The following is a 20,163-nucleotide window of genomic DNA, read 5'->3' as shown; positions in this document are numbered from 1 at the left end:
AAAGAGCCACATTACTAGTGGCGGGAGTGATGTGTGGTCACTCTCGTGATGGGTCATGCCAGGTAGGGCGACTATGCCATTTTTATGAGTTCCAGGCACAACGTTGGTCCCCGCATGGTTCATACTGTCCATACTCGGTGCTCGTAAGATGTACAACATGTGGGTTGGGTACCAATCGAGTGGACCACTTTGTTTAGTATCGTCAGGGGAAAGGAATTGATCAGGTACTTACCTCGGGTATGTTATATAACGCGAGTCGTAGATGACACGGAAGTTTCCCGGATATCGTGGGTCCAACGTACTACCTCTGTAGAGTGTAAAACTATTCGAATAGTCGTGTCCACTGAGCATGTACATTCAGCGATCTCGACTTGTAAGTCTGGGTCCCCACATCTTTCTCCTCCTCTGTGACCGTAGTGAGCTCAGGAAGTTTCCCACCACTTCCCCGAGCTAATCCCTGCCCGTAGCACCCACTTCATTCACCTCCCGAATCGGTTCCGCCCCGGCCACCTCGTCGCTTGTGAACCAGGGCCTCCCCATCGTCCCTTCGACCACCAGCAGGTAGGCGATGATGTGCTAGTTCCATTCCTGCCATCATTGGGGCTCGAGGGCGTCAGTGTCGTCACCGTTGTGCCTCCCCTCCCTTTGTCGGGAGGTGGAAGCTGACCCCTACAGGTGTGCCCCACCTGTCAGTGGCTCATCTCTCTTCCTATCTATCCTCTCAGCCACTAACCGCACGGGCCCGCGCGTCGGGTTGAACCTGACGGCGCGTGCGCCTTGGCTGGCTTGCTGGTTGGCCAGCTAGGCCGGCCTAGCCACAGGCCGAGCCAGGCCAGGGCTGAGCCATTTTTCTTTTTCTGTTTTAATCCTATTTTAAAAGATTTTATAGAATTTGTTATCCAATATTATTTAATTATTTTTCTACCACATTCTTCTAAAAATGAGGAGAATTTAATAGAGATGTTAGGCAAATTTTTATGACAACTTTTATGTATAGAGATAATTAAAAGGCTTATTTTGAATACTTTAGCTTCTGTTAAATTGATTTTTGAAAATAATCTTTAACCCAAAAACAGAGACAAATATTTTCAAAATTATAATATAGATTTATCAGAATAGGGTAAATTTTTTAAAGTGAGTTTGTGCTCTATTTTTGAGTGGGCTACTTATTATTTTATTATCTACTACGACGATAGATTCCATGTTTAACGAAGGAGTTGGACTCAAAGACCCCGAAGAACCCGGATACTTAGCTGATCAAGGCAAGCAGCCCTTTGACCATGTTTGAAAAAAATATTATTTGCATGCTAAGTAGAGCAATTATTCCCGTTGCATATGATCATGAGTATTCGGTAAATCATCGATACGATGTTTCCGAGTGCTCCTCCGGAGCACTTGCATTTGAGCATGATCCTACCACCTATAAGGGTCACGCTATTATCATGTTGACAAGTAGAGCTAAGCACAATAGAAGCATAAGCATGATGATGGTAAATATCAAAGGTTTATGAAAATCCTGTCGGGTGCCACTAATGCCCGAGGGTGATGATGAGATGGATGATACTATCCACAGTTGGTGCTCGTAAGATGTACAACATGTGTGCTGGGTACCAATCGAGTGGAACTCTTTGTCTCGTGTCGTGAGGAGAAATTCACTGACCGGGTACTTACCTCGGGTATGTTATATACTTCCAGTCGTGGATGACATGGAAGATTCCTGGATCTCATGGGTACAGCGTACAACCTCTACAGGGTGTAAAACTATTCGAATAGCATTGTCCACGGTCAAGGACAGTTGGGTAATCCTGCTTAAACTACGTCCAGTCATTTCTGCATAAACCAAGTGTGTGTGTGTGTGTTTAAGGAGTTATGTGAAAGAGTTGATATGACAAACTTTGGTGACTTGGCATGTCGGGTGAACCCGAAGTGTTCAACCCCAATAGATATGTTAATATCTGTAACCTATACTTCTAAATGCCATCTAGCTTATGTTGCACATCCATCCATGATCATGTTTAGTTACAACAAGTTGTTATCCACCAATACTCCATATTACATGTTATCATACATACTGCATTATCCATATCATGGGCTGTTTGCGAGTACATTCAAATTACTCACTAGCTTGCCACTAGTTATGTTATTGACCAGACATGGAAGTACCGGAGTTTGGAGAAGAATTCGTCATCGAAGACGGACTTGAGAACTCGGACGCTTCCCAGTCAGAATGCCTGTTGGTGTAGGATGATGGCATGGTCACCCGCTTAGCCCCAAGATTTCTGCTAGTAGATGTGTCGGTGTGATTTGGCCTTATAGGCCCTATCTTTGTGAACTTGACCTTGATGGTCATTTGATGTATTATTTCAGTATGTTGGATGTAAGAATCTTAATATTCAATATATGTGTGCTTGGTGAGCATTGATCTCTGGGATCACTCAGCATGTTCATTCGGCTATCTCGACTCGTAAGTCGGGGTCCCCACAACTTAGGTAACACATCCTTGTCTCCATCGGTTCCACTTGCGGTTTTCTCTTACCTTTACTTTGTACTTGTTATTGTTGTGATGTATTCTTTGCTTGCACTTGTTATCCTTGTAGTTAGCATCTAGTTGTTCACATAGAGAACCTTTTTGTTTCTAACGCTAATTTGTTAAGACAAGCTAAAAATTGGTGGTTGTCTATTCACCCCCCCCCTCTAGTCAACCATATCTAGCTTTTCAATTGGTATCAGAGCTACGTCTCTTTATTATCACCACCCGAAGAGTATGGTTGATGATGGTGAGGTTCGGCCCGAAAGGTCCGAGGCCGTGGAGGTGGTTTTGGTAACACGGGACGATTTGAATGAGTCCATGGCTTCACTCAAGATGTCCATGACGACCGAAGTTAAATCCATGCTTAAAGAATTACTTGAGGGGATGAGGAATTCTCCCGACCCGTTGCTTGTGGTTAAACCCACCTCATCGGTGTCGGAGGCCAATTCGACAAGGTAGCGGTTAAAGGTACTCAAACTTCCTCCCCTCATGAGAAAAATGGGACAAGGACATTTGCGTCGGTTCCACGTCCCCTGGTCTATGGAGGACCGGTTCCTACCCCACATATTAATAACCTAGGACCTCCTCCAAAACTTGTTAAAGGTGATTTCGCTAATTGGGTTTTTTTCGATCAAGTCTCATTTGAATTAGAGCTCAACAAATCTTTGTAGAACCATCGAGCAAGGCTATTACCCTCATAATCCAAGGAACTTTACTCCAAGAGAAGAGGCGGACAACCAAAACAATCATTCTGCATTCTTCATCCTTCAATCCGCAACTCCACCAGAAGATCTCCCACACCAAGTGTTGTACATGGTGTTGTACAAGGGGAGCACATCATGGTGTTGTACAAGGGGAGCTCAAGGGGAGCACTCGTGCAATGGCCGATGAGTTTGTGATGCTAGAAGATGAGATACCAGTGATCTCTATCGAAGGGTGACTGCCCTCACTGTTGCTCTCCAAGACCATGGGAGCAAAGATACGGATGACACGTGGATCAACCGCAAGTTCCTAAAGGCCATCATGCCTTTTAACAAAGCCATGTCTTCAGTCATTCGACAAAGAACAAATTTTCACTCCTTGATCTCAGGCGAAGTGTTGGATGAGTTCATTGCTATGGATATTATGAACAAGACCGCCGACAATGCACTTGCTCGTGTTCGGTCAAAAATAGCATCTCCCAACCTTGTCTTATAGACCAAGGCCATTGTTGATGAAGAAGAAGAGGAAGAAGATGGCTTCCCCGAATACACAAAATACGCTTATCATGAGCACATGGCTCTTGCTTCAAGGCAGTTTTGGGGAAACAAAAGAAACTCAAGACCCAACTTCTCCAAGGACAACTCAAGTGGGTCCAAGAACAAACAACGAGTACGTACATGCTACAAGTGCGGCAATGTGAGTCACTTTGTTGTACATTGTCCTTATGAGAAGAGGGAAGACAACGGGGGCAAGCTCATTCGCAAGGATAGGCCCAAGTCCTTCCCTAGCAAGAACACCTTCATCAAGAAGGCTCATCCAAGGTGCTTAGTGGCCCATGAAGAGTACACATGCGATCATGACGAAGATGATATAGGCCGTGAGGGGATGGCATCGGCCACCATCACCATTGCCACTTCCTCCCCCAAGGTATCTCTTTTCGACGACACCAATGAGAACAGTATCGCCAAGTGCCTCATGGCCAAAGGCATCAATAGGGAAACCCCTAGCATAAAGACCACTCTCACTACCTCTCCTTCTTTGTTAGACTGTGTTGATAATAGTGAGGTAGTGGAACTTGATGAAAATGAATTTGATAAATTCTTGTGTAAGATCAAAGGTGAAACAAAAAGTCACTTTCTTGCTCTTTTGGAACAACTTGGAGATGCCAATGATCTCATTGAGACTCATGAGGATACTATCTCCAAGATGCAAGAAAATAGTCGTGATTACGCTGATGAGATACCAAAACTATCCATTGCTCTAGAAGAAGAGCGTGGTCTTCATTTGACTCTTGATGAGTCACACAACATTGATCATGCTAAATTACAAAAGGATCTTGATCATGCTAGTGTTCTTACTCATGTTCTTAAATCCGATAAAGTTGCACTTAGAGTTGGCCATGATAGACTCAAGGAAGAATTTGAAATACTTGACAAGTCCCACAAGGTCTTGAAAAAGTGCTCATTCCTCCCTTAAGGAGTCTCATGATGAAATCCAAGTAAAACTAACCAAGGAGATTTCTACTTGTCCTCCTTTTGTTTTAATTGATAATGCTTGTGCTACTAACCCTTGTTGTCAGCATGTGCATCTTGTGGAGGAGAATGCCAAGTTGAAAGAACAGTTTGAAAAGGGCCTTGTTATGTGCATCCAAGGCGAGAAAAATCTAAATGATCTTTTGAGTAATCAAAAGGAAGTTGCAGGAAAGAAAGGACTTGGGTTTGCAACCAAGTCTAAGAAGAAAAAGAAAAACAAGACCAAGCCACCTTCCTCTCTCCAGGACATCTTTGTCAAAGAGGGTAATAGTACTCATAAGAAGATGAAGAACTAGGAAGGGGGTGACAATGTCAAGAAGGGAAAAACCACTCCCACTGACACTGCTGGCGATTTTAACCCCTCTTATATTTTATGCCGTGCTAGTGATGGCATGTTTATGAAAAATTTGTTGGTTCTTTTTATGAGTACATTGAGTGGGCTATTTGGGTTCCTAAGACCCTTGTTTCTAACATCAAAGGACCCATTCAAAAATGGGTACCTAAAACCAAGCATTGATCTCTTGTAGGAGTTTGCTTCTGGTGGAGTATCATGGTTGCTCGTTAGTGGAGCAACAAATCATATGACCGGGAACAAGGACTTAGTGGTGGATGTGCATCTAATACCATCTATGCCCACCAATGTCCAATTTTCTAATGCTTCAACATCTAAGGTAATGGGATTTGGTAAGGTGGTCATCTCTCAAGATTTATATATAGAGAAGGTCATGCTTGTTGAGTCCCTTGCATACAATTTTGCTTTCCGTTCGTCAGCTGGCAACTATGGGCTTTGCCACATTCTTTAATCTTGATACCGTTGCACTTTTGTGGAGCAACACTCTTAAAGTAGCCTTTGTTGGACATGTCGAGAATGGTCTCTATGTAGTGAACTTTTCGGAGCGACATACTAAGATCGCGACTTGTCTAATGGCTAAGGTTGATGTGGGTTGGCTATGGCATCGCCGACTAGCCCATGCCAATATGAGATCTGTGCAAAGTCTCCTCAAAGGGGACCATGTTCGCGGACTAACAAATGCGAGTTTTGCCAGATACCATGCTTGCAGTGCTTGTATTGAAGGAAAGCTTCATGAAATAGCTCACCGCCCCACAACTGTCATCTACTCTAAAAGGCCTTTGGAGCTCCTTCACATGGATCTCTTTGGACCTCCCTCTTTTGATAGTCTTGGGGCAAGAAAGTATTGCTTGGTGATTGTGGATGACTACTCAAGATACACTTGGGTATATTTCTTCAAGAGGAAGAGTGAGACTCAACAAACTGTCATCGACTTTGCTAATGAATCTCAACGTCAACATGAAGCAAAGATATTGATGATTAGAATTGACAACGACACTGAGTTCAATACCTACACCTGAAATGAGTTCCTTAGTGATGAGGGGATTAACCATCAATATTCAGCAGGAAAGGAAGAACCGGACCTTGATGGACGCTGCGAAAACCATGATGGCGGAATTCAAATCTCCGTACAACTTTTGGGCTGAAGCCATTAGCACCTCGTGTCATGCATCCAATCGCCTCCACAAATGATTGAACGGGACTCCGTATGAGATTCTTACCGCAAACAAGCCCAACCTCAAGTACTTCCGGGTGTTCTGTTGTAAGTGTTTCATACTCAAGAAAAGTGTTTGTTTGTCTAAATTTGAAGCTACAGCTTAAGAGGGCATATTTGTTGGTGAGGCTAAAAAATCTCATGCTTACCGTCTTCTCAACATGTCCACCGGACTCATTGAGGAGTCTTGTAACGTGGAGTTTGATGAAAATAATGGCTCCCAAGTGGAGCAAAGTGGTCTTTGTGATATAGGTGATGAAATTCTACCTCAAGCCATAAGAAGAATGGGGATTGGTCAAATACTCCCCATTGAGGAACCCATTGTGACCGAAGGAGAAGGACAATGCTCTAATCAAGTGGAGCCATCACCCTCACTTGACCCACACGTTTCCGAAGAACAAAGTGAAGGCCCTCAACCCGTCGAACCTGATCAATGACAAGATCAACCTCATGAAGATGGTGTCGCACCAAATGATGTCCAAGATCATTGTCACATCCCTATAATTCTTTGTTGCTTAGCAAGTTTGTCCCTCATGTTTTATCTTTGTGTTAAAATTGAAATGGGCATTGAAGAAACCCTAGCATCTCACCCCAATTCAAATAATGTGAAAATTCAATGAACCCAAAATGGCCTTAAAATGTTCATCTTTTTCTGTTAAATATTGGAAACAATATTACAGGGGTGGATATTATTTTAAAAACATCTTTGGAATTTTAAATAATCCACAAAAGCCACTGATAATACCCAAACAATTAGCTATAAGTATTGCGGGATCTTATAAAAAGTTGAAATATTTTGTGGAGCTTGTAAATAATCCAAATAGGCCCCACAAATATATTCACTATTTTTATTGAATAGTTTGGAGCCAAAAATAAATAAAACAAATGGTAGAATTGTAAAACAGAAAAGAAATAAAGAAATAAAGGGAAACACCCACCAGATGCTCACGTGGCCCAGCCCACCTGGCCTTGCCGCCTTCTTCAATCTCGTGCAAGTAGGCACGAGGGCGTGGCGCACGCACACGAGGCGTGGCCACCTCCTGCTTGCCGTCCCCGAGCCCATCTCTTCGCGACGAAGTGCCCCGAAGATTTCTCCTTCCATTCCCTTCCTCTCTAGCCTCTCTCACCCGTCCTCAAGCTCGTTCTCCATCTCGGATTTCAGAACCACCGCCGCCGTTGCCCGCGACTCCGGCCATCACAATGCCTCCCCGAGCTCGCCATCGACTCCATAAGAAGCACCGTGAGCGCCTCATACTTTTCCCTCGCTCCCCTTATCTTCTTGTGCCCTACAGCCATCACCCGCCGTGGCCGAGCTCCGGCAGCCGCCATGGCTCGTCGCCGGTGCTTCTTCGGCGACCCAACGCCCCTCGAACCCCAAGTGCTACGCGGTCGAGCCTGGGCCTCGTCCGAGTGTCTCCAGCGCATCCAACCGAGCTCTGTAGCGTGTTTTAGAGCAACTCCGGCGATGAACCACCGTGAGTTTGGTCGCCTCCGGCGAGGTTCCGCCAAGCGATGATGTGGCGCACTACTTAATCACTAACCAGCCCCTGACACACGCTGACAGTGGGCCCTAAAGGCAGGTCAAACCCACTTAGGGGCTGGTCAGCGCGGGATTACCTCGTGGGTCACTGACCAGTGGTCCCCACTGGTCAGTTCGACCGGACCCACGCACTTTTGACTTGATGATGTCATCATGGCGCAATAATGTATTTTTGTTTTTTAAAATAATTCCAAAATAAGTTTAAAACTTCAAAAGTTCATAGAAAATAATTTGTAACTCAGATTAAAATAATTTATATATGAAAAATGATCACCAAAATCCAAAGAACCCAATGGTGCTATTCTCGTGCATGATAGAACATGTTATACTAAGCATCAGGTCAAATCATTGAAAAGAAGTTTATGGAAATGATTATTTGAAGTGACATTTGGAACCATGTTTCAAACCAGCTTCAAACTAAATCATTTGCAGATGCATTAGCTCATCCATCTTACTCTTGTCATACCATGATCATGCATCATATTGCCGCATTTGATGTGTATTGATTTTTACTGTTTGTTACGGTAGGCTCCGCTCCACAGGATACCAAGGAGTACCCGTCTGAAGGAGTGTATCCTTCTGCCAATCTACAAGGCAAGCACCATTTTTGATCATCCCGATAAATCACATGATCTTGCTCCTGCTCTCACTTGTTAAATTAGGACAAAATATTTCAAATGCTTTACTTCGGTAGCTGAACCCATTCCTTTGCATGAACTATCATTGTCACAGTAAATAGCTAAACCTTGCAACCTAGCATACCTGGTAGTTGCTTGAGCCGTGATGTGCCTTATCCTGCTATGCTTGCTATGCCTAGAGTTTTGTCAGGACTGTTTCAGCTGGGTGATGAACAGGAATTGAAGAATGTGTTCTAGTGACAAAATAATAATTGTAGAACCTGATTTGGTAAAGGTACCGATGAAAGGCTATGTAGGAGTACATGGCGGGTTGTTTCATTGGAACCATCCTTAGGAAATGAGTTCTGTGTATGAAATACAAGACTAGATACTACCACACATTGGGTTTCAGTAACTCGACCCCTCTCGGCTTATTAATCGCCTAGTACTCGGTCCACGGGTTGCAAGTAGTTTCTGGTGTTTGTAGTCATGTTGGAGGCCGTGCATAGTGCTGACCTTAGAGGTGGGTTGTGACGCGGTAGGTAGTGGCACGGTGTACCAATTGGCACCCGGATGGTGGGCTTGGGAACCCTACACACATCGTTTGGGGTCGTAGCGAAAACTTCGGTCGGACTTCCGTGCGGGTGCACTCTCAAATAGGCGATAAACCTAGACTAGGTACTAGTGTGGTTAATGATCGTGGTCGACTCCCTCGCTAGGATTCCGCTTGAAGGTTGCCAAGGTGCGTAAAGTGCACATGGCGATTAGTGGAGATAGCGTGTGTGAAGAAGTAAACCCCTACAGGGTTATGATCTATTCGAATAGCCGCGTCCGTGGATATGGACTTCTTGGAGACATGTGTTGTTCATAGATAACTTTAATGGCTACTCATAAAAGTATCAAAATAAGTGTGAGTATCATGTATGGCATTCCCGTAGGGAGACGGGAAGGAATCCATGTGTAACACCCTGTGTTTAGCTCTCCTGACTAATTAACTTATTTCAAAAAATTAGGACCAATTAACATTTTTGTGAATGCTTGAACTGACTATTGTTTTCCTGCTTGCTTGAATGCATGTGATTGCTCCCCCAATAATTCTTGCCATCCTCCAACTCACCTCCTCATCCCATGTTCCCCTGCCTAATGATCATGCCATGTGTTTAGGACCAATATCTATTTTTACCAAATATTATTTTCACCACAAGGAATTTCCTTGAATTGAACTCTGTGACCCCTTAGGTGAAGTTTGTACTACAAGTCCTCAATTGGGGAACTTATTTTTGCACCAATTATTTTATTGAAAACCTATTAACAAAATGTCTTCCAAAAACCACAATATTATTATTTGAAAAGTTATTTTATTATTTTATTTATATGCCTTTCTGTGAGGCCAGAAATGGTCTCTTATGAAGGGAAGTTATTTTTATTGCTTTCAAAATATTTAAGAAAATTTAGGGAAACTCAGTGGATATATTTATTCCATATATATGAGTTTCAACACATGGTCGTATTCAAAATATTGGTCAAATCCCTCCAAAACCATTCCTGCCTATTTCAAGCTTTTGAAATATTTCTATAAGAAATATTCTCAATAAATTCCAATAAAATTCCAGCATGTCACCTATGAATAGATTGGTTATCTTGCCAAGTTTCAACTCAATCCAAGTTGATTTGACTCCCCTAATTATTCTAAAACCCTATCTGTCCAGATTCAAATTTGAGCAACTCTACATTGTGAAGTGTCTCCAATTGTGCTCAAATTTGGTGCACATGTTCTAATAATCCAATAAGGCATCCACACCAATTGGTACATCGAGGAGAATAGAAGAACGTGTCCTAAGACCCTCAAAACCCTCTCTGTTGATTTCTGACTTTGGTAAACTTTACATTATAAAGTTTCTCCAATTGACCTCAAAGTTTTTGTGCATGTCTTCATGCTCAAATAATGCCCCTAAACCAAATATTGGATTTGTGGGAATTTATTTGAATAGGATTGTAAGGAGAAAGCCATTTCTGCCCACTTCAAGGGTTTTCCAAGTCTACATTGGAAAACTTCTCCAACAAATCCCGAATTTGGTGTGCAAGCTTATTTTCATCTATTATTTGATGCTGTTAAGTTTCATAGCCATTGGAATCCATCTGGTAGACCAACCATAGATCAAACACCTTGTGTGCACTAACTAAATTGGCTTCTTTTCCCCTTCCACTTTTACCCTTGAGCTCAACTTTCTAGCACAACTATATCTAGTTACATGTTTCCTCCAGTAACATCCCCATGGCCACTGGTCAATTATTGGAGAGAGACCCTTTGTAACTACTTCTCTTTTTCACCCTTGGCAGCACTGTTTTACCTCTCTTCCCATATTTCTACTTAACCCAAGGCCCCAAATTCTTTCCAGAGCATCTCTAGTATGCTAATGCTTCATTTAAAACCAAGAGATGGCATGATCATGTGGAGAAAATGGACAGCACATCCTCAAGTTATTTTATGGCTGAAAGGTAACTTTGTACAGCTAGTGCTAGCTACACTTCTTTGCTTGAGATGAAATTTTGCAGATGTGTAGTCCTTCCATACCACATGCTCCAGGACATGGTTTCACCTCCCATGTCTGCGTGTAAAAATCACTTGTATCAACCTCTAGTTTCCTGCTGAAATGTTTGCCTCCGTCAACAGCCATTCAAATTAACTCCACTTGAAGCCAAATTCCTCACTCACCTTCCAGGTAGCATGCCCCACCTCCCAGACATGTTTGAATGGTCATTTGGACCCTGTAGGCACAGGTGACCGTGGTGACCGCCACCCTGTACTGCAATATGGGTGCTCTGCACTTTGTTGCATCTCTTGCTGAACCAAGATGCCCTAGTGTGTCTTGGAGTCTTCCTTTGACCATTCAAAGCATCTCCATCCACTAGCTAGCTTCCAAGGTCCCTCTGGGATGTGTGGCACCCATGCCCACGGGTGCACCCGAGAGCTTCCAAGCTCTCCTCCCTCCTCCTCCTCTCTTATCTCCCTCTTCCCAAGTCTCTCTTGCCCCCTCTTACTGGAGATCATCCCAGGCTCCGTATTCGAGCCTCGGCACTCGCCAAGCCCTCCTCCTCTTCTTCCAAGCCATGACCGAAGGTCACCGGAGGCCTTCACTCGAGCCAGGCCAACCAGGAGGGTTTCCCATCGCCTCTAGCTTCCCCTGGGCTCCTCCTAGCTGGCTCTGCTCCTCCCGAGCACCTCCCGTTCCCTCCCTTCGCTGCTGGTGCCGAAACTGGAGAGGTCGTCGCCTCCCGCGGATGCGCCGCTGGCTCCCCTTTGCAGCCCCTTCGCGGGCGCGATGTATGGGAATGGGGGTCGCGCGGCCTCCTGAACCCGCCGGCGCTCTCACCTAGGCAGAGGGTGGCCCGAGACACGGCGCCCGCGCGGCAACCTCCATCCCCGCTACTCCCCCCTGCCGGCGAGAGGAAGGGGACGACCCTGTAGGCGAGGCCCCCTGATCAGCCACTCCAGCCAGCCCAGCTGGAATAAGTGGTCGTGCCCCGTCTGGTGGGCGTTTCCCTCGTGCGGTGGCGCATTCCCAGAAGTACGCGTCCAACGTGGCCGGTTGCTCGCGGCTGGAGCCATTGGGCCGGCCCATCTGCCAATCTGCCACTCTAGGCGCAGGTTAACCTCTGGTAGGGATTCCCTTTTTAGATTATTCTTTTAGGAGGATATTCAAAAATACTTAGAAAAATCATACTAACTCCAAATTGCTTGATTCAAATTTCTACAGGTTCCTAAATTCAAGCGCTATCCACATATGTGCTTTGTACATTTTACCAAGAAGATTTTCTGTAGTTCTATTACTCAAAATCCAAATCTGGATATAAATGTCCCACCTTTCAAAATTCCTATAGGTTCCAAATCAACTCCAAATGGAGTGATTCCAATTCCTAGGGCCTTCTAAAATCATTCCCTATTTTTAGAACCTTGGTCAATATTTTATTCAGGCTTTGTTCTGTTGTATAAAATAAATAGCTTCCTATTGCTATTTATTCCACATTAGAAAATCCTAGAATATTCATATAAACTCCAAATCTAGTAAATCAACTTCCAAAATACTTCTAAAATCATGCTCTGTTTATTGAGTCCCTCCACTTATTTTTAAGAGAATGATTTTTGTAGGCTTCTTCAATAATCACCTATTCCTCTTTCCATCCATTTGAAAATCCTTGATGATTCAAATCTCCTATGGAAAGCTTCAGTTGACGGGTAGACGGAGTATTCGGAGTTGGAGCACAAGACCTCGAAGACCCCAAGGACTTACGTGAGTAAGGCAAGCATGCCTTTGACCATGACTGAGCATATGTTACTTTGCATGTTAAAATAGCAAGTATTCCCGTTGCATATGATCATGAGTGCCGGTAATCATTTGATATGATTTTACGGAAGGCTCCCCAGAGCACATGCATTGAGCTTGACCCTACCCCTGGAGGGTCCTGCTAATATCATGTTGACAAGTAAAGATGGAGGTAGTATTATCATGAGCATGTTGTTGACATAAAGAAAGAGTTTACTAAAACCTCGTCGGGTGCCACTAATGCCCGAGGGTGACGATGAGTTAGGTTGTCACTTTCGGTGAAGTGATGCACCCCCTATTTGTGTGAGTATGGTTTCGTAAATGGGATTAGATTTATGATGTGTCAACCGTCCCAACCTTACCAATACGACCACGTTACCCCTTGTGGGACGGGGCTATGTTAATTACTCTGGTCGGTGCTAGCAAAGAGCCACATTACTAGTGGCGGGAGTGATGTGTGGTCACTCTCGTGATGGGGTCGTGCCAGGTAGGACGACTATGCCATTTTTATGAGTTCGAGTCACACCGTTGGTCCCCGCATGGTTGGTACTGTCCAGAGTTGGTGCTCGTAAGACGTACAACATGTGGGCTGGGTACCAATCGAGTGGACCTCTTTGTCTAGTATCGTCAGGGGAAAGGCATTGATCGGGTACTTACCTTGGGTATGTTATATACCACGAGTCGTGGATGACACGGAAGTTTCCTGGATCTCGTGGGTCCAGCGTACTACCTCTGCAGAGTGTAATCTATTCGAATAGCCATGTCGACGGTCAAGGATAGTTGGGTTATCCTGCTTAAACTACGTCCAGTTATTTCCGCATAAGCCAAGTGTGAGTGTGTGTGGTGTTGGAAAAGGTTTTGTTATGACAGTAATGATATGAGCAAGTTCGGTGACTTGGCATATAGGGTGAACCCAGATGATTCAGCCCTCGACAGATATATTGATATCTGTAACCTGTTCTTCAAAAGTAATTCTTTGACTTGATGCATAATCATGATCATTCCACCAAGATGAGTTACACTAAAGATGCATGATATTGTTATCCTTCACTTTCGTTGCTTATATCATGGGCTGTTTGCGAGTACATTCAAAGTACTCATTGGCTTGCCACTGGTTATTTCATTGACCAGGTAAGAAAGAATAGGATAGGGAGAAGATTAGCTCAGTGACGTTCTTGCGAGCTAGGACGCTTCCCAATCAGAATGCCTGTAGGTTAAGGCTGATGGCATGGGTTCACGCTTTAAACCAATAATTCCGCTATTGGTCCAGTTTGGAGTGTTGGCCTTTAAGGCCCTATGTATGTAAGACTAGACCGAGGAGGTCATTTACTGTATCAAACGGTATGTATGGATGTAAGACTCTTTTATTCGGTATCTGTGTTCGATGAGCATTGATCTCCGGGATCACTGAGCACGGCGATCTCGACTCGTAAGTCGGGGTCCCCACACCATGATAGTGTATTGTTGTGGTTGTAGTGGACTCGTACGACTTATCAAAGTTGTTTAAAATTATTTAAAGTTGTAGTATAGGCTAGCCAAGAGTCAAAGCTGGCTTGCTGAATGAAACCCCACAACCCCCTTAATAGATACATGTGCATGAGTAGATAGATCTGTTCTAAAGTCTTGCTGAGTACCTTTGTACTCATTTTTTCTTAATTAATGTTGCAGAAGACACCCACGAGCCATCAGGTGGGTTCTACCTAGACGCCGATGATGCCGAGAAGTTGTTGTCCCAGCTACGACCTGGCCCTTTCAGAAGGGATCTGTAGATAGTCAGGCTATATGCATTTTCCTTTCATCTGTTTGTACTTAGACAGCTTTAATGCTTCCGCATGGCTTGTATGACTTTGTTTGTATGACTTGAGTGTCGGGTCATGTGACCCCTACCTGTATGAACTTATTATGCAAGGCTCTTCCAAGTCTTCTAAATAAATGTTATGATGTTGTATGGTTATGTTGTGATGCCATTGTTGTATCTATGCATATCGAGTATATCATGTGTACGTGTGATGTGTTGTGATATGTATGGGGTTTGACACCTAGTCGTATGCCCTTAGTAGCTCTCTATATAGAGAAATGCCCCTTTGTGCTTCCACCGAGCCTTGGTAATTCGCTACTACTCCGGACACATTGGTTGACCAGCATGTATCCTTCTTAGTTGATGTGTTTGTCCCTATGAGGAAATGTCACACGGTGTAATGGAGTCCTTGTAGCTTGCTACGACTCGTCTACACTCGCTGATGACCGACACCTGCTTTGCTGGGTTATGTATGTCTGTCTCTGTACTGCTGAGCCACTTGAGTTTAGGACTAGTTATGTCGACCCGGGTTCTTTGACATTGGAATGCTAGCGACACAATTGCATATGTGAGACAAAAGGCACAAACGGTCCCCGCTAAGGTAAGGTGGCAGCCGTGGGGTTAACCGTGCCTGAGACCGCAAATAGATGCGATGTGTTACAGGCTGGATTCCTATGGCTTAGGATCGGGGTCCTGACAATCATGCTCCAGATTCCGATCCTGCTCAAGATCAAGTGGAATCCCAAGATCAAGTCCAACCACAAGATCAAGGGAAATCTAGTGAGAAAGCTCAAGACGGTGCCCAAAGTGGTCAAGCAGAAACCCCTAAATTATCAAGTAGGGAATTCATGAAGCGTCGTGCTGCCAGGATAGCCAACAGGCTCCGAGTTCAACAACATATCTTCAAGAATATGCTTGGCAACTTCAATAGATGGGTAACCACTCGTCAACAATTATCAAACTTTTGTATGCATCACGCGTTTATTTTGTGTGTTGAACCCCAAAAGGTACATGATGCACTCGATGATGAGGATTGGCTCGAAGCTATGCAAGATGGACTTAACAACTTTGAGCGCAATCAAGTTTAGGAATTAGTGCCAAGGCCAACAGAGGAACATAATGTCATTGGAACCAAATGGATCTTCAAGAACAAGCAAGATGGTAATGGTGTTCTCATTCGAAACAAGGCAAGACTGGTGGCGCAAGTCTACTCCCAAGTCGAGGGTATCGACTACGGTGAAACCTTTGCTCCTTTCACTCGTCTTGAATCTATTCGCATGTTACTTGCTTTTGCTTATCATCATGACTTTAAATTGCAGCAAATGGATGTGAAGAGTGTTTTTCTTAATGGTCCATTAAATGAGTTTCTATATGTTAAACAACCCCCGGGATTCGAGGATCCCAAGTTCCCCACTCATGTATACAAACTAAGGTAGGCACTCTACAGTCTTAAACAAGCCCCACGTGTGTGGTACGAGTACCTTATTGAGTTGTTGCAACATCGTGGGTTCGAGATTGGGAAAATTGATCCCACTCTTTTTACCAAGAAGGTCAAAGGGGATTTGTTCTTATGCCAACTATATGTTGATGATATTATATTTGGTTCTCCTAACAAATCTTTCAATGAATAGTTTGCTGCACTAATGACCAAGAAGTTTGAGATGTCGATGATGGGAGAGTTGAAGTTCTTTCTTGGGTTTGAAATCAAACAAGGAAGATAAGGAACCTTCATCAAACAAGCCAAGTACACTCAAGACATGCTCAAGAGGTTCGAGCTCGAGGACGTGAAGCTAGTGAAATTTCCCATGGCGACCAAATGCAAGCTTGACAGTGATCTCAATGGTAAAGCCGTGGATCAAAAGGTATATCGCTCCATGATTGGATCCTTGCTTTCTCTTCGTGCATCTAGACCCGATATCATGCTGAGTGTGGGAATCTGTGCACGGTTTCAATCTGCACCAAAGGAAAGCCACTATGCGCCAGTCAAACGAATCTTTCAATATTTGGCTCATACCCCAAACTTTGGCTTATGGTACCCCAAATGAGCAAGCTTTATTTTACTAGGTTACTCTGACTCAGATTGGGCTGGCGACTGTGTTGGAAGGAAGTCAACCTCTGGAGGATGCCAATTCTTTGGTCGCTGTTTGGTAAGTTGTTCTTCAAAGAAACAAAATTGTGTGTCACTTTCTTCCACCGAGGCTGAGTACGTAGCTGCCGCAAGTTGTTGTGCTCAATTATTATGGATGAGGCAAATTTTAAAGGATTACAGTATCACTTGTGACAAAGTGCCTCTTCTGTGTGACAATGAGAGTGCCATCAAGATATCTCTTAATCTGGTGCAACATAGCAAGACCAAGCATATTGATATACGTCATCATTTCATTCAAGATCATATCAAGAAAGGAGATATTGAGGTCCTCTTCATAAACACTGAAGAGAAACTTGCAGCTATTTTCACCAAACCTCTAGATGAAGCAAGGTTTCGTGAGTTAAGGCATGAGCTAAATATCATTGATTCAAGTAATGTAGATTGAAACCAGGCACACCACACCTCACTCATCATTATATTTGTGTCTAGGTGTAGGCATGCATATAGGGGGAGTGTTGTTCTCTCAATGAACTTCTCCTCCCCCTATTATACATAAAATGATCAAGTATTTCACATTAGCCATTGTTGATGGCACTTGTGCTTCAAAGACGAGATGTGGTCATGAACCCAAGGATAATTCTTCGTGGTGTCATACCATTTCTCTCAAATGTTCGTGGCTTCGGCCACCGCCCTCTCTTCATCAAAAGTTTCGGTTCTGTGTTCCAAGTGTGTATGTGTCTCTTTTTAAACTTGTTTCGGTTTTTCTATGGTTTTCCTTGATCAGTGGCATACTTAAAGTCCATTTCATTATCGAGGAGGGTAGAGTATGTTTTTCAAGTTGTTTTGACAACAGGGGCACTGTACTACCGCCCACAACACGGTAGTAAAATTTTACTACCGCTGGGCGAGCGGTACTACCGACCCCAGCACGGTAGTAAATTTTTACAACCGGTGGGCGAGCGGTACTACCGCTGGCCAAGTGGTACTACCGCGCCGCCACGACCTTAGAGGTTATTTTAGGGCCAGGGGCAGTTCTTTTCCCCCTTACCCATTCATCTCGTGCCCTTCCTCTTTTGTTCTCTCTCCTATGTCAAGTTGCTGCCCAAGGGACTCGCCGTATCTCCAACTCCAGCCACCCGTCTTCGATTCCGTTTTGTGGGATCATCTCCCTCGTGCCATGTACCTCGTTACTGCCCCTCGTTCCTTCCGTTTTTGCTTAGTTTTCGTTGCATTTAGTGTTAGGGGCAAGTATGTGTTCTTTCCTTCATGGCACCATATCATCTTCCTAGAAGGATTGGGGAGCTCTTGGGTGGTAAGTTTTTCATGTAATAGGGTGCCTTGTGTGTTGGGGTCCCTAGTAGTACCAAATCTGAGTTTTTGTTAGAAGGATTGTGGAGTTTTTGTTTCATGGAACTATCAGATCTGGCACTCTGCGTCCCATGCGATACTACCGCTCCTCCTAGAGTAGCACTACCGTTGTGGAGCTGTACTATCGTTGTTAGAGCGGTAGTAAAGTTTTACTACCGCTCGAGCAGCGGTACTACCGCTCTTAGAGCGGTACTACCGCTGACGAAGCGGTAGTAAAATTTTACTACTGCTCCAGCGGTGGTACTACCGCCCCTCCTTAAGCACACACATTGTACTCTTTTTTTGTGGGATTTTCTGTTGCTCCTTGATCGTTGCCTTGACTTCTTGTTTTCTTTGTGTTGTGTTTACTTTTTGCATGTCATAGGTGGTGGCTCGAGGCGCTCTAACCCACCTTGGGATGCTAACTCCAAGCGTCCTCGCTCATCAAATGTCCCCGAGGGTTCTTAATCTCCCAAGCGCAATTTCAAGAAGACTGCTCAGAAGCCCTGGAACACTTTTGAATGGAATACCATGCCTGTCGTGGTATTTCTGGGACACATGCCATAGGGTGGCTTAACTCATGAATTGCGGTCGATGGGCGCCGATAACGTTGGGGAACGGGTTTAGGCGAAAGACACATGATGCCGGTGTACCCAGGTTTGGGGCCCTCCGGTGAGGTAATACCCCTAGTCCTGCCTGTGTGACTATATGAGATCACAATACAATGGAGCTCCTAGAGCTATATCTGAGGGAGGATATAGGCTCTGGCCCGCTATCTCGGTACCTCTCTTGTGTGCTACATGGATGGGAATGGTGTGTGTGTGTGTGCTAATGCAAAGAGAGCCAGCCCCTCTCTTGTGGGCTGGAGGGGGCTTTATAGTGCAGCCCCAGCTAGTACAGTATTGAGGATAAGATTGCCGGTGGGACCCGGCTACCAGCCTCAGGCCAGCCGGGGCGCCCACCGGGTGCCGAGTCTTGTCGTGGAGCCCGCCGACCCGTGCAACTAGCGGCCGATACGCCGGGTTGTTAGGGCACGTGCACGGGGTGATGATGGCTACAGGGCCGCACCGTCTAGTCGGCATCAGTGTCGTCTAGGCCCCCTGTAGCCATGCTGACGGTGCCATCATCCCGCTACGGCCCTAGCTCGCATCAGGGAGCACTGTTGCCACGTCGGGGATCGGGAGTTGTCTTGTCGGAGTACTACTGTACAACCTAATGGGAAGGGGCAGACCGTCCGGCTGGCGACCGGCTACCCGGCTGGCCGTACCGCGCCCGACCATTGGAGAGGCGCTGGTGGAAGGGGCCGGCTACCGCCAGCCAACCGTGCATTTGACTCGATGGGGCCGGCTATCGCCAAGCCGGCCGTACTAGGAGGTCCGGATATCGCCAGCCTGACTGGGGGACCAGGCGTCCCCTAATCTTCTTGGATAAGGGTAATCTCCGCCTTTGGTATACCCCTGGGTAGTATCCCCGTCAATGCCACTTGCTAAGTTTTAGTTGCGTCGAAAGGTCAACTCCTACAACAGCGATAGAGTTTAGTTCCCTGGAGGTGACATGTTATGGAATAAAGACCAGTTTCTTATTTTGGAAGATGTCATCAAGACGAAGAAGAATATGTATGTTCCTGTGCACTGGATTGATATCAACCATCTGAAGTAAGACTCTACATACTTTGGTGATGCTCTGTCCATAGTGGAACAAATTCAGATTGAGGAGCTCATCGCTCTTCAGCAATATTTTACTTATGAGGTAGTGGCCCACTTCTTCACTAGTGTTCACTTTCACACTGATGACGACGACACCATGACCTGGCTGACAAATGGGGAATTACTGTCTGCTAAGTGGAAGGACTTGATGAACCTTCTGAATGTCCAGGATGAGGGGCTTCACCACCCAGTAAGCTTGCGCCCACATGCTAACCCTACTGCGCTAGCCAAGGAGAAATTGTTTCCATTCTATATTGTGAAGGAAACCCCATCTGGTGAGGTCTCCTATGTTATGAACCCTTTTCTAGATGTCATGCACTGCAGTTTTCACAACACACTGTTTCCTCGAGTTGGCAACAAGGACCAGGTCCGCTCATACCTGGTAGATATTCTTATCATGTGTCAGAAGGAG

The 20,163-nt window shown here is 44.9% G+C and overlaps 1 pseudogene; it reads right to left on the bottom strand.

The window, feature by feature from the left end:
• The window catches only part of LOC123426766, a 72,132-nt pseudogene extending 53,005 nt beyond the window's left edge, over positions 1 to 19,127 (bottom strand).
• Positions 19,128 to 20,163: the final 1,036 nt, after the last annotated feature.

Source organism: Hordeum vulgare, chromosome 2H, assembly GCF_904849725.1.
Source record: "Hordeum vulgare subsp. vulgare chromosome 2H, MorexV3_pseudomolecules_assembly, whole genome shotgun sequence".
Taxonomy (NCBI): domain Eukaryota; kingdom Viridiplantae; phylum Streptophyta; class Magnoliopsida; order Poales; family Poaceae; genus Hordeum; species Hordeum vulgare.
This window is presented reverse-complemented; position numbering and strand designations above follow the sequence as displayed.